At 46.2% G+C, this 10,000-nt stretch overlaps 1 long non-coding RNA gene across 4 annotated transcripts in view; it reads left to right on the forward strand.

Moving 5' to 3' along the window:
* The window catches only part of LOC117753591, a 29,050-nt gene that overhangs the window by 13,561 nt on the left and 5,489 nt on the right, over nucleotides 1–10,000 (forward strand). For 2 of the 4 annotated variants that reach the window (XR_004612264.1, XR_004612261.1), the window contains 3 exons: nucleotides 1–64; nucleotides 370–510; nucleotides 2,212–2,458. The exon at nucleotides 1–64 ends at the window's left edge or, in 1 of these variants, runs on beyond it. This is a non-coding gene — a long non-coding RNA (uncharacterized LOC117753591). Of the gene's footprint in view, nucleotides 65–369; nucleotides 511–1,195; nucleotides 2,127–2,211; nucleotides 2,459–10,000 lie in introns of those variants that run through there. The other 2 variants (XR_004612263.1, XR_004612262.1) reach the window with 2 other exon arrangements.

The raw sequence follows: 10,000 nt of genomic DNA on the forward strand, positions 1-10,000 counted from the left end.
TGAAAGTGTTCAGACTTGTTCTAACAACAAGGAGCAGACGGAGGAGACGTGAAGTCTGAGGCTGGTGAGTGTTCAGCAACATTTATATTATTCATTCATATTATTTTACTGTCACTGACTCTGAGTCAGTTTTCTACTCGTGGACTTTAGAGAGAAGAAGATTCAGGAGGAACTTCTGTCAGTCAATCAACAGTTTGACTCAACGCTGTGATTGGCTGAGTCCAACACATTAAACCTACACCTGTCTCAGGTTACCGTGACAACAGGGACACAGTGTAGGAGGGTTGACTCTGTTAGATTTGAAGAAACACTGAGTTTACTACCTGGCTTCATTGTGTGTGTTTGAGCTCACAGTGTTTTTCCTCTCAGACTGAAGATGAGTGTTAATGAGGAGGAAGAGGAGGACAGAGCAGAGTCTCCAGGGTTCAGCTGTGTGTCTCTGAAGAGTGACCGGTCCAAAGGACGTCTTCCTCCAGACTTCAGTAAAGAACCTGGACCCTCACACACAGAGTAAGAGACCTGCTACAAACATGTGAACCTCCAAACTGTCCACTTTCTCTCAGTGTTTATTTGGTCGAGGTCACTGCTTGTAGCTCTAAATATGTTTTTCATGTCGGTGTGTTGATGCTGACCACTGAGGTCACTTTGTTCTCGTAACATTATCTTAGAAGAAACCACATTAATTGTGGAGAAAGGGGGAAGGAGTAGCTGCAGGGCCCCAGCTGATCCGACAGATGATCTTTAGTGACACAGGTGTAAAAATAGAAGATCTCAGGAGTCTTAGGCAACATCAACATTACTGTGTTTTAGTTTTAAACACAGTAATGTTGCTGTATTTCCACCTCACACATAAAGTAACAGGCCACAAACCCGTCAACCTCCAAACTGCTCTGTTTATTTTGTTGACGTCACTGCTTGTAACAGGAGAGAGGCTCTTAAACTAGGTGAAGAAGATTCGCTCGTTAGAAACCAGGGGTCACACTCATCATACTCTGTGGAGGTTAGCAATGTCAATTACGTGGAGTCATTCTGCATCAAGGTCTGACAGAGAAGCAAGTTGCACCATCCACTCATCTAAAGAAACAACCGTGAATCCCAGTGACCATAATAACTTCTCCCAGGTTTCTCTTTGAGGATCTTTAACGGACTCCAGTGTGGTTTGTGGCTCAGCACATTAGAATCTGCTCTGTTGAAGGTTCATGACAACATCCTTCTATCTGTGGCCTCTGGGTCTTGTGCTGTTTGAGTTCTGCTCGACGTCACCACAGCGTTTGACACGGTCCTGACATGTTTGTAAAACAGCTCGAGGTCGAAGTTGGTCTTCATCGTCCAGTGTTGAAACGTTTCGCTTCCTTAACGAGAGACGGAACCTTTTTTCATCCTCTGCTCCCATCAATTGTTGGAACCATCTAGGTTCAATTCGTGGACCACTTTTATTTTCACTGTTCCTGCGACTTCTCTGCTCGATCCATCAAAAGTACAATAGTCTTTCTAACTTTAATGCAGACGACATAGTTTCATCCTCCAGTTACACCTGACGGCTGCAGCTTGCCCCAATACATTTTATTAACTCCTTTATGATATCAAACCCTGGAGCTTTGTACAAGGAAATGAAAACAAAGTTAATTATATTTGACCCTCAAAGCCCTTGAGACCATTTACTCTGTGACACCCAGTAGCCAGAAGCCCCATGTTTTCAGGCTCTGTCCGTCCAGCCCTGTCTTGTGAATGGGATATCTCAAGAACGCCCTGAGGGACGTTCTTCACATTTGGTACAAGTGTTCTCTTAGACTCACAGGTTGACTGATTAGATTTGGGTGGTCGAAGGTCACGTGGCCTCACAACATGTTTTGGCCTCTTGAACAGGATATCCCAAGTCTGTCGTAAGGAAGTTCCTTCACATTTTGACCACTTGTCACTTGGTCTTAAAGACGAACTGTTTAGATTTCAAAGGTCAAAGGTCTCTGACCTCATGAGTCTGGAAACAATTGGCAGTATTTCTAGTTTTAACCTGTTTGTCTTGTGCTTCTCATGCCTCCATTATTAATCAGTTTAAATGTGCTTTATAAAAATATGAGTTGCCAACTTGTTACTCTGGAGTCTGCCTGACTTCAGATGCTTAACTGCAGTCATCTGGAAGCTGTCAATCAATCATGACAAAATGACAACCTGTGACTGTGACATGTGACTTATCAGGAAATGTCTTCACAGAGAGAGGAAGAGGAGTCATGTTTCTGAGGAGGAGCAGTCGTCCTGCTGTGCTTCGTGTCAGGACGTCCTGAAGGATCCAGTCTCCACCAGCTGTGGACACTGGTTCTGCAGACAGTGCATCACCTCATACTGGGACCAGTCTGGTTCTTCAGGAGACTCCTCCTGTCCCCAGTGTGGACAAAGATCCAGAACAGGAGCTGGAGCTCAGACAGCCGGTCAGAGCAGCACTGTACATGTGTCTGCTGATGTCTTCACTTCTGACAACAGCACATGTGGTTTTATTTTGTTCCTTCATACAGCATCAACATTTAACATCGTTAGAAAAGCACAAAGTTAAAAAGCTTTTATTTTCTGTAGTTTTTCTGTATCTGATGAAAACAATCAGCAGATTCTCAGATTCTCTGTCTCTGACATTGTTTCTTGTCTTTCAGCAGATCGTGGTCTGCAGGAGGTTTCAGATGAACATAAGCTCAGTGTGAGGAGGAGATGTGAACATGTGACTGAAGGAACTGATGACACAGGAAGTAGAACCCTCCTCAACAGGATCTACACTGAGCTCTACATCACAGAGGGACAGAGTGAAGAGGTTAATACTCAACATGAGGTGAGGCAGCTTGAGACGGCTTCCAAGATGAAGAGCCTCCACGACACTCCCATCAAGTGCCACGACATCTTTAAAGCCTCAACTGACCAGCAGAGCAGCATCAGAGTCGTCCTGACCAACGGCGTCGCTGGCGTTGGAAAAACCTTCTCGGTGCAGAAGTTCACTCTGGACTGGGCAGAGGGTTTAGAAAACCAAGATGTGGATCTGCTGACTGTGCTTTCGTTCAGGGAGCTGAACCTGGTGAAAGACCAGCAGCACAGTCTTCTCACGCTGCTCCGTGTTTTCCATCCAGCGTTACAGAAGCTCACGGCAGAGACGCTCGCTGTCTGTAAACCTTTGTTCATCTTTGACGGCCTGGATGAAAGCAGACTTTCTCTGGACTTCAACCACAGGGAGCTTGTGTCTGATGTCACACAGAGGTCATCAGTCAACGTGCTGCTGACAAACCTCATCCAGGGGAATCTGCTTCCCTCGGCTCTCGTCTGGATAACCTCCAGACCTGCGGCGGCCAATCAGATCCCTCCTGCATGTGTCGACAGGGTCACAGAAGTACGAGGCTTCACTGACGCCCAGAAGGAGGAGTACTTCAGGAGGAGATTCAGGGATGAAGAGCTGTGCAGCAGAATCATCTCACACATCAAGACGTCCAGGAGCCTCCACATCATGTGTCAAATCCCAGTCTTCTGCTGGATCAGTGCTACAGTTCTGGAGCACATGTTGACCACAGACCAGAGAGGAGAGCTGCCCAAGACCCTGACTGACCTGTACTCACACTTCCTGCTGGTTCAGACAAAGAGGAAGAACAACAAGTACGGTGAGGGACATGAGACGACTCCACAGCAGCTGACGGAGGCTGACAGGGACGTTCTCCTGAAGCTGGGGAGGCTGGCACTTAAACATCTGGAGGAAGGAAACATCATGTTCTACCAAGAAGACCTGGAGCGGTGTGGTCTTAATGTCACAGAGGCCTCGGTGTACTCAGGAGTTTGTACTGAGATCTTCAGAAGAGAGTGTGTGATCTTCCAGAAATCAGTCTACTGCTTTGTTCATCTGAGCGTTCAGGAGTTTCTGGCTGCAGTCTACATGTTCCACTGTTACACCGAGATGAACACAGAAGAACTCAACAACTTCTTGGGAACATATGGGAACACAGACAGTACCTTCTCCCTGGATGACCTCCTGAAGAGAACCATGGAGAAATCCCTCACCAGTACAAATGGTCATCTGGACCTATTTGTTCGCTTCCTTCACGGCCTCAGTCTGGAGTCCAACCAGAGAGTCTTAGGAGGCCTGCTGGGTCGGACAGGGAACAATCCAGAGATCATCCAGAGAATCATCAACAACCTGAAGGAGATGGAGAGTGATGACATTTCTCCTGACAGAAGCATCAACATCTTCCACTGTCTGACTGAGATGAACGACCACTCAGTTCATCAGCAGATGCAACAGTTCCTGACGTCAGAGAACAAATCAAAGGAGAAACTCTCTGAGATCCACTGCTCAGCTCTGGCCTACATGCTGCAGATGTCAGAGGAGGTTCTGGATGAGTTGGACCTGGAGAAGTTCAACACAAGATACCAGGGTCGACGGAGACTGATCCCAGCTGTGAGGAACTGCAGGAAGGCTCGGTGAGTCCAGACATGATCAATAACATGTTAAATCAGTGCAGATGAGTCGTTCTTCAAATACACTCAGTGTTAAATGGTTCTCATTGTTTGGGGCAGCATGGTGTTGCAGTGGTCAACACTGTTAGTGCAGCCTTTCTGCGAGGAGGATGTTCTCCTGGTGTCTGCAGGGTTTTCTCTGGGTTCTCCAGCTTTCTCCACAAACCCAAAGACATGTAGATCGAGATCTAATCAGTTTTTCTTTGAGTCCAACTGGTCAAAATGTGAAGAAATCCCCTAAAGACAGACTTGAGACTTCAAGAAGCCATGAACATGTTGTGTGACCTTGACCTTTGACCTCTGACCACCTGAATCTAATGAGTTCCTCTGTCAGTCTGAATGAACGCTTGAACCAAATCTGAAAGGATTCTCTTGAGGAGTTTTTAACATGTTCATGAGGCAAAGAGGGGATTTACCAGGGTGAGGGTCACATGATCACGTTTTGTATGAATGTTGTGTTTTCTGATTTTATTCTAACAGATATTTTCTTTAATTACAGACTCTGTGGTTGTGAACTCTCAGGGACTCACTGTGAAGTCGTGGCCTCAGCTCTGAAGTCAGACCCCTCACATCTGAGAGAACTGGATCTGAGTGACAACAAGCTGCAGGACTCAGGAGTGAAGCTGCTGTGTTCTGGACTGGAGAGTCCAAACTGTCGACTGGAGACTCTGAGGTCCTTAAATCCTTGTTCACTTTTCAGACTTTCTTTCTTATTGGGTCATTATTTATTTAAATTGTCTCAGTTCTGCTCTGCTCACTGTCCCTCAGTCATCTGTCCCTCACCCAGCCTGTCAGTCACGTCCACCTCATCAGCTCCATTCACCTGCACTCACCTGCTCCTGATCACTAAGAAAGTGTCAGTAAATAACATGTGGACTGAGGCCGAGCACTCGTCCTCCTCAGGTTTTCAAAATAAGACACGTTCTTATTGAAACACGTTGGACAGTTGATAAGTATAGAAACAAACAGGAAGTGACTGTCAGGAGCCATCCCTACTTTAAACAGTGTTTAATTACACAAACCTGCTCAGTGACCAAACACAGAGAAGAACCTGATGAATGAAACAATGGTCCAACATGTCTGATCTGATATTTATCTTCAGGTCACAGACTGGACTGAGGTCAGCAGCATGTTGAGAGTCTGTGTTGACATGATGACGATCCACAACAACAGGAGGACACATTCTAATATTCATATTTCTTTATCCAGGTTGAGTCGCTGCAGTCTGTCAGAGATCAGCTGTTCTTCTCTGGCTTCAGCTCTGAGGTCAAACCCCTCTCATCTGAGAAAACTGGATCTGAGTAACAACAACCTGCAGGACTCAGGAGTGAAGAAGCTGTGTGGTTTTCTACAGAGTCCAACCTGTCGACTGGAGACTCTGAGGTCAGTTCACTGACTAACTTTTGTAGATCTCATATCTATAAAACAGCATTTATACACAATTTATCTTATTTAATTCTAATTTAACATAATTCCTCTTCATACATAACTTGAATCTATTCATTAATTAATCTGTGACATTTTAAATATTCAGCTACTTGTTAAAACACTGAGTTTAGTTCTGGATTTCCTAAACTGATCTGCAGGACAGAGACCGGGTCCAAATAATCTATTTGTACTGAATCAGGACTCGTTTTTAGTCCAACATGTCTGATTCCATATTTATCTTCCATGTTATGAGTCTGTGCTGACATGAATATGTGTCTGTTATTTTCACACATGAACTCAGTTTAATTTACAGTTAAGTTTTATTCTTTATCCAGGTTGGAGAGCTGCAGACTTTCAGAGATCAGCTGTTCTTCTCTGGCTTCAGCTCTGAGGTCAAACCCCTCTCATCTGAGAGAACTGGATCTGAGATACAACAACCTGCAGGACTCAGGAGTGAAGGAGCTGTGTGGTTTTCTACAGAGTCCAACCTGTCAACTGGAGACTCTGAGGTCAGTTCACTGACTGACTTTTGTAGATCTCATATCTATAAAACAGCATTTATACACAATTTATCATTTAATTCTAATTTAACATAATTCCTCTTCATACATAATTTGAATCCATTCATTAATTAATCTGTGACATTTTAAATATTCAGCTACTTGTTAAAACACTGAGTTTAGTTCTGGATTTCCTAAACTGATCTGCAGGACAGAGACCGGGTCCAAATAATCTATTTGTACTGAATCAGGACTCGTTTTTAGTCCAACATGTCTGATTCATATTTATCTTCCATGTTATGAGTCTGTGTGACATGAATATGTGTCTGTTATTTTCACACATGAACTCAGTTTAATTTACAGTTAAGTTTTATTCTTTATCCAGGTTGAAGAGCTGCAGTCTGTCAGAGATCAGCTGTTCTTCTCTGGCTTCAGCTCTGAGGTCAAACCCCTCTCATCTGAGAGAACTGGATCTGAGAGGAAACAACCTGCAGGACTCAGGAGTGAAGGAGCTGCTTGATCTACAGCAGAGTCCAACCTGTCGACTGGAGACTCTGAGGTCAGTAGATGGTTGGAGTCAGTCCACGCTGCTTTCATCAGTATGTTACTAAACACAGTCAGTATCACAGATCCAGGGTCTGTGCTACCAAGCAGGATTTGTGGTTATCAGGTTAACTTCAGGTTTAGTTTTTTCAGTCCTACGAAGCTCGTCCACTTCTTAACGAGGTAAATCACCATGGTAACTTCTGATGAACGGCTAACCTGCTCCAGGTTAAGTTGGAGATCAACCCGTATTGAAGCTCCGCCCACTGACCACAGTGACTCTACACTGTTGTGTGGTGCACACTCTCCTTAAAGGGACGGATAAGGGAAGTTTAAATCCACGTCTGGTTGGTTCAGTTGATCTCTAACTCACCCAGAACATCTCAATCTCTCCAGACTCATCCTGTCACCAAAACACCAGATGCACTCAGTGAGACAGTGTGTGTCCTCAGAGACAGTGAGACAGTGTGTGTCCTCAGAGTCAGTGAGACAGTGTGTGTCCTCAGAGACAGTGAGACAGTGTTTGTCCTCAGAGACAGTGACTCAGTGTGTGTCCTCAGAGACAGTGTGTGTCCTCAGAGACAGAGAGACAGTGTGTGTCCTCAGAGACAGTGTGTGTCCTCAGAGTCAGTGAGACAGTGTGTGTCCTCAGAGACAGTGTGTGTCCTCAGAGTCAGTGAGACAGTGTGTGTGTCCTCAGAGACAGTGTGTGTCCTCAGAGACAGTGTGTATCCTCAGAGTCAGTGAGACAGTGTGTGTCCTCAGAGACAGTGATACAGTGTGTGTCCTCAGAGTCAGTGAGACAGTGTGTGTCCTCAGAGACAGTGTGTGTCCTCAGAGTTTTTGAGACAGTGTGTGTCCTCAGAGTCAGTGAGACAGTGTGTCCTCAGAGACAGTGATACAGTGTGTGTCCTCAGAGTCATTGTGTGTCCTCAGAGACAGTGAGACAGTGTGTGTCTTCAGAGACAGTGTGTGTCCTCAGAGACAGTGAAACAGTGTGTGTCCTCAGAGACAGAGAGACAGTGTGTGTCCTCAGAGTTAGTGAGACAGTGTGTCTCCTCAGAGACAGTGTGTGTCCTCAGAGTCAGTGTCTGTCCTCAGATACAGTATGTGTCCTCAAAGTCAGTGTGTGTCCTCAGAGTCAGTGAGACAGTGTGTGTCCTCAGAGACAGTGTGTGTCCTCAGAGACAATGAGAAAGTGTGTGTCCTCAGAGACAGTGTTTGTCCTCTGAGACAGTGAGTCAGTGTGTGTCCTCAGAGACACTGAGACAGTGTGTGTCCTCAGAGACAGTGAGTCAGTGTGTGTCCTCAGAGACACTGAGACAATGTGTGTCCTCAGAGACACTGAGACAGTGTGTGTCCTCAGAGGCAGTGAGTCAGTGTGTGTCCTCAGAGACACTGAGACAGTGTTTGTCCTCAGAGACAGTGTGTGTCTCAGAGACAGTGAGACAGTGTGTGTCCTCAGAGACAGTGAGTCAGTGTGTGTCCTCAGAGACAGTGAGACAGTGTGTGTCCTCAGAGTCACTGAGTCAGTGTGTGTCCTCAGAGAAAGTGAGACAGTGTGTGTCCTCAGGGTCAGTGTGTGTCCTCAGAGACAGTGAGACAGTTTGTGTCCTCAGAGACAGTGTGTGTCTCAGAGACAGTGAGACAGTGTGTGTCCTCAGAGACAGTGAGTCAGTGTGTGTCCTCAGAGACAGTGAGACAGTGTGTGTCCTCAGAGTCACTGAGTCAGTGTGTGTCCTCAGAGTCAGTGAGACAGTGTGTGTCCTCAGAGACAGTGAGATAGTGTGTGTCCTCAGGGTCAGTGTGTGTCCTCAGAGACAGTGAGACAGTTTGTGTCCTCAGAGACAGTGTGTGTCTCAGAGACAGTGAGACAGTGTGTGTCCTCAGAGACAGTGAGACAGTGTGTGTCCTCAGAGTCAGTGTGTGTCCTCAGAGACAGTGAGACAGTGTGTGTCCTCAGAGACAGTGAGACAGTTTGTGTCCTCAGAGACAGTGTGTCCTCAGAGACAGTGAGACAGTGTGTGCCCTCAGAGACAGTGTGTGTCCTCAGAGACAGTGAGACAGTGTGTGTCCTCAGAGACACTGAGACAATGTGTGTCCTCAGAGACACTGAGACAGTGTGTGTCCTCAGAGACAGTGAGTCAGTGTGTGTCCTCAGAGACAGTGAGACAGTGTGTCTCCTCAGAGACAGTGTTTGTCCTCAGAGTCAGTGAGACAGAGTGTGTCCTCAGAGACAGTGAGACAGTGTGTGTCCTCAGAGTCATTGAGTCAGTGTGTGTCCTCAGAGTCAGTGAGACAGTGTGTCCTCAGAGACAGTGAGACAGTGTGTGTCCTCAGAGACAGTTTGTGTCCTCAGAGACAGTGTGTGTCTCAGAGACAGTGAGACAGTGTGTGTCCTCAGAGACAGTGAGACAGTGTGTGTCCTCAGAGTCAGTGTGTGTCCTCAGAGACAGTGAGACAGTTTGTGTCCTCAGAGACAGTGAGACAGTTTGTGTCCTCAGAGACAGTGTGTGTCCTCAGAGACAGTGAGACAGTGTGTGTCCTCAGAGACAGTGAGACAGTGTGTGTCCTCAGAGACAGTGTGTGTCCTCAGAGACAGTGAGACAGTGTGTGTCCTCAGAGACAGTGTGTGTCCTCAGAGACAGTGAGACAGTGTGTGTCCTCAGAGACAGTGTGTGTCCTCAGAGTCAGTGAGACGGTGTGTGTCCTCAGAGACAGTGAGACAGTGTGTGTCCTCAGACAGTGAGACGGTGTGTGTCCTCAGAGACAGTGAGACAGTGTGTGTCCTCAGACAGTGAGACAGTGTGTGTCTTCCACTCGTCTTGTTAGTAAACAACAGGTTCAGATCTCGTGGCCTCGAGTTATTTATCTCGTTCACACGTTATTATGTCGTGGTCACGTAATATATTTTTACCAAATGCCACCAGGGGGCGCTGTAACTTACACATTGACACGATCCCAGATGTTTCACCAGCTGTTCTTCCTGCATTTAGCAGCTGTGACTGAGTTTATTTTATTATGGATCATGTGTTTGTTCTCCTCTGATT

The sequence above is a fragment of the Hippoglossus hippoglossus genome, chromosome 20 (assembly GCF_009819705.1).
Source record: "Hippoglossus hippoglossus isolate fHipHip1 chromosome 20, fHipHip1.pri, whole genome shotgun sequence".
In the NCBI taxonomy this organism is placed as follows: domain Eukaryota; kingdom Metazoa; phylum Chordata; class Actinopteri; order Pleuronectiformes; family Pleuronectidae; genus Hippoglossus; species Hippoglossus hippoglossus.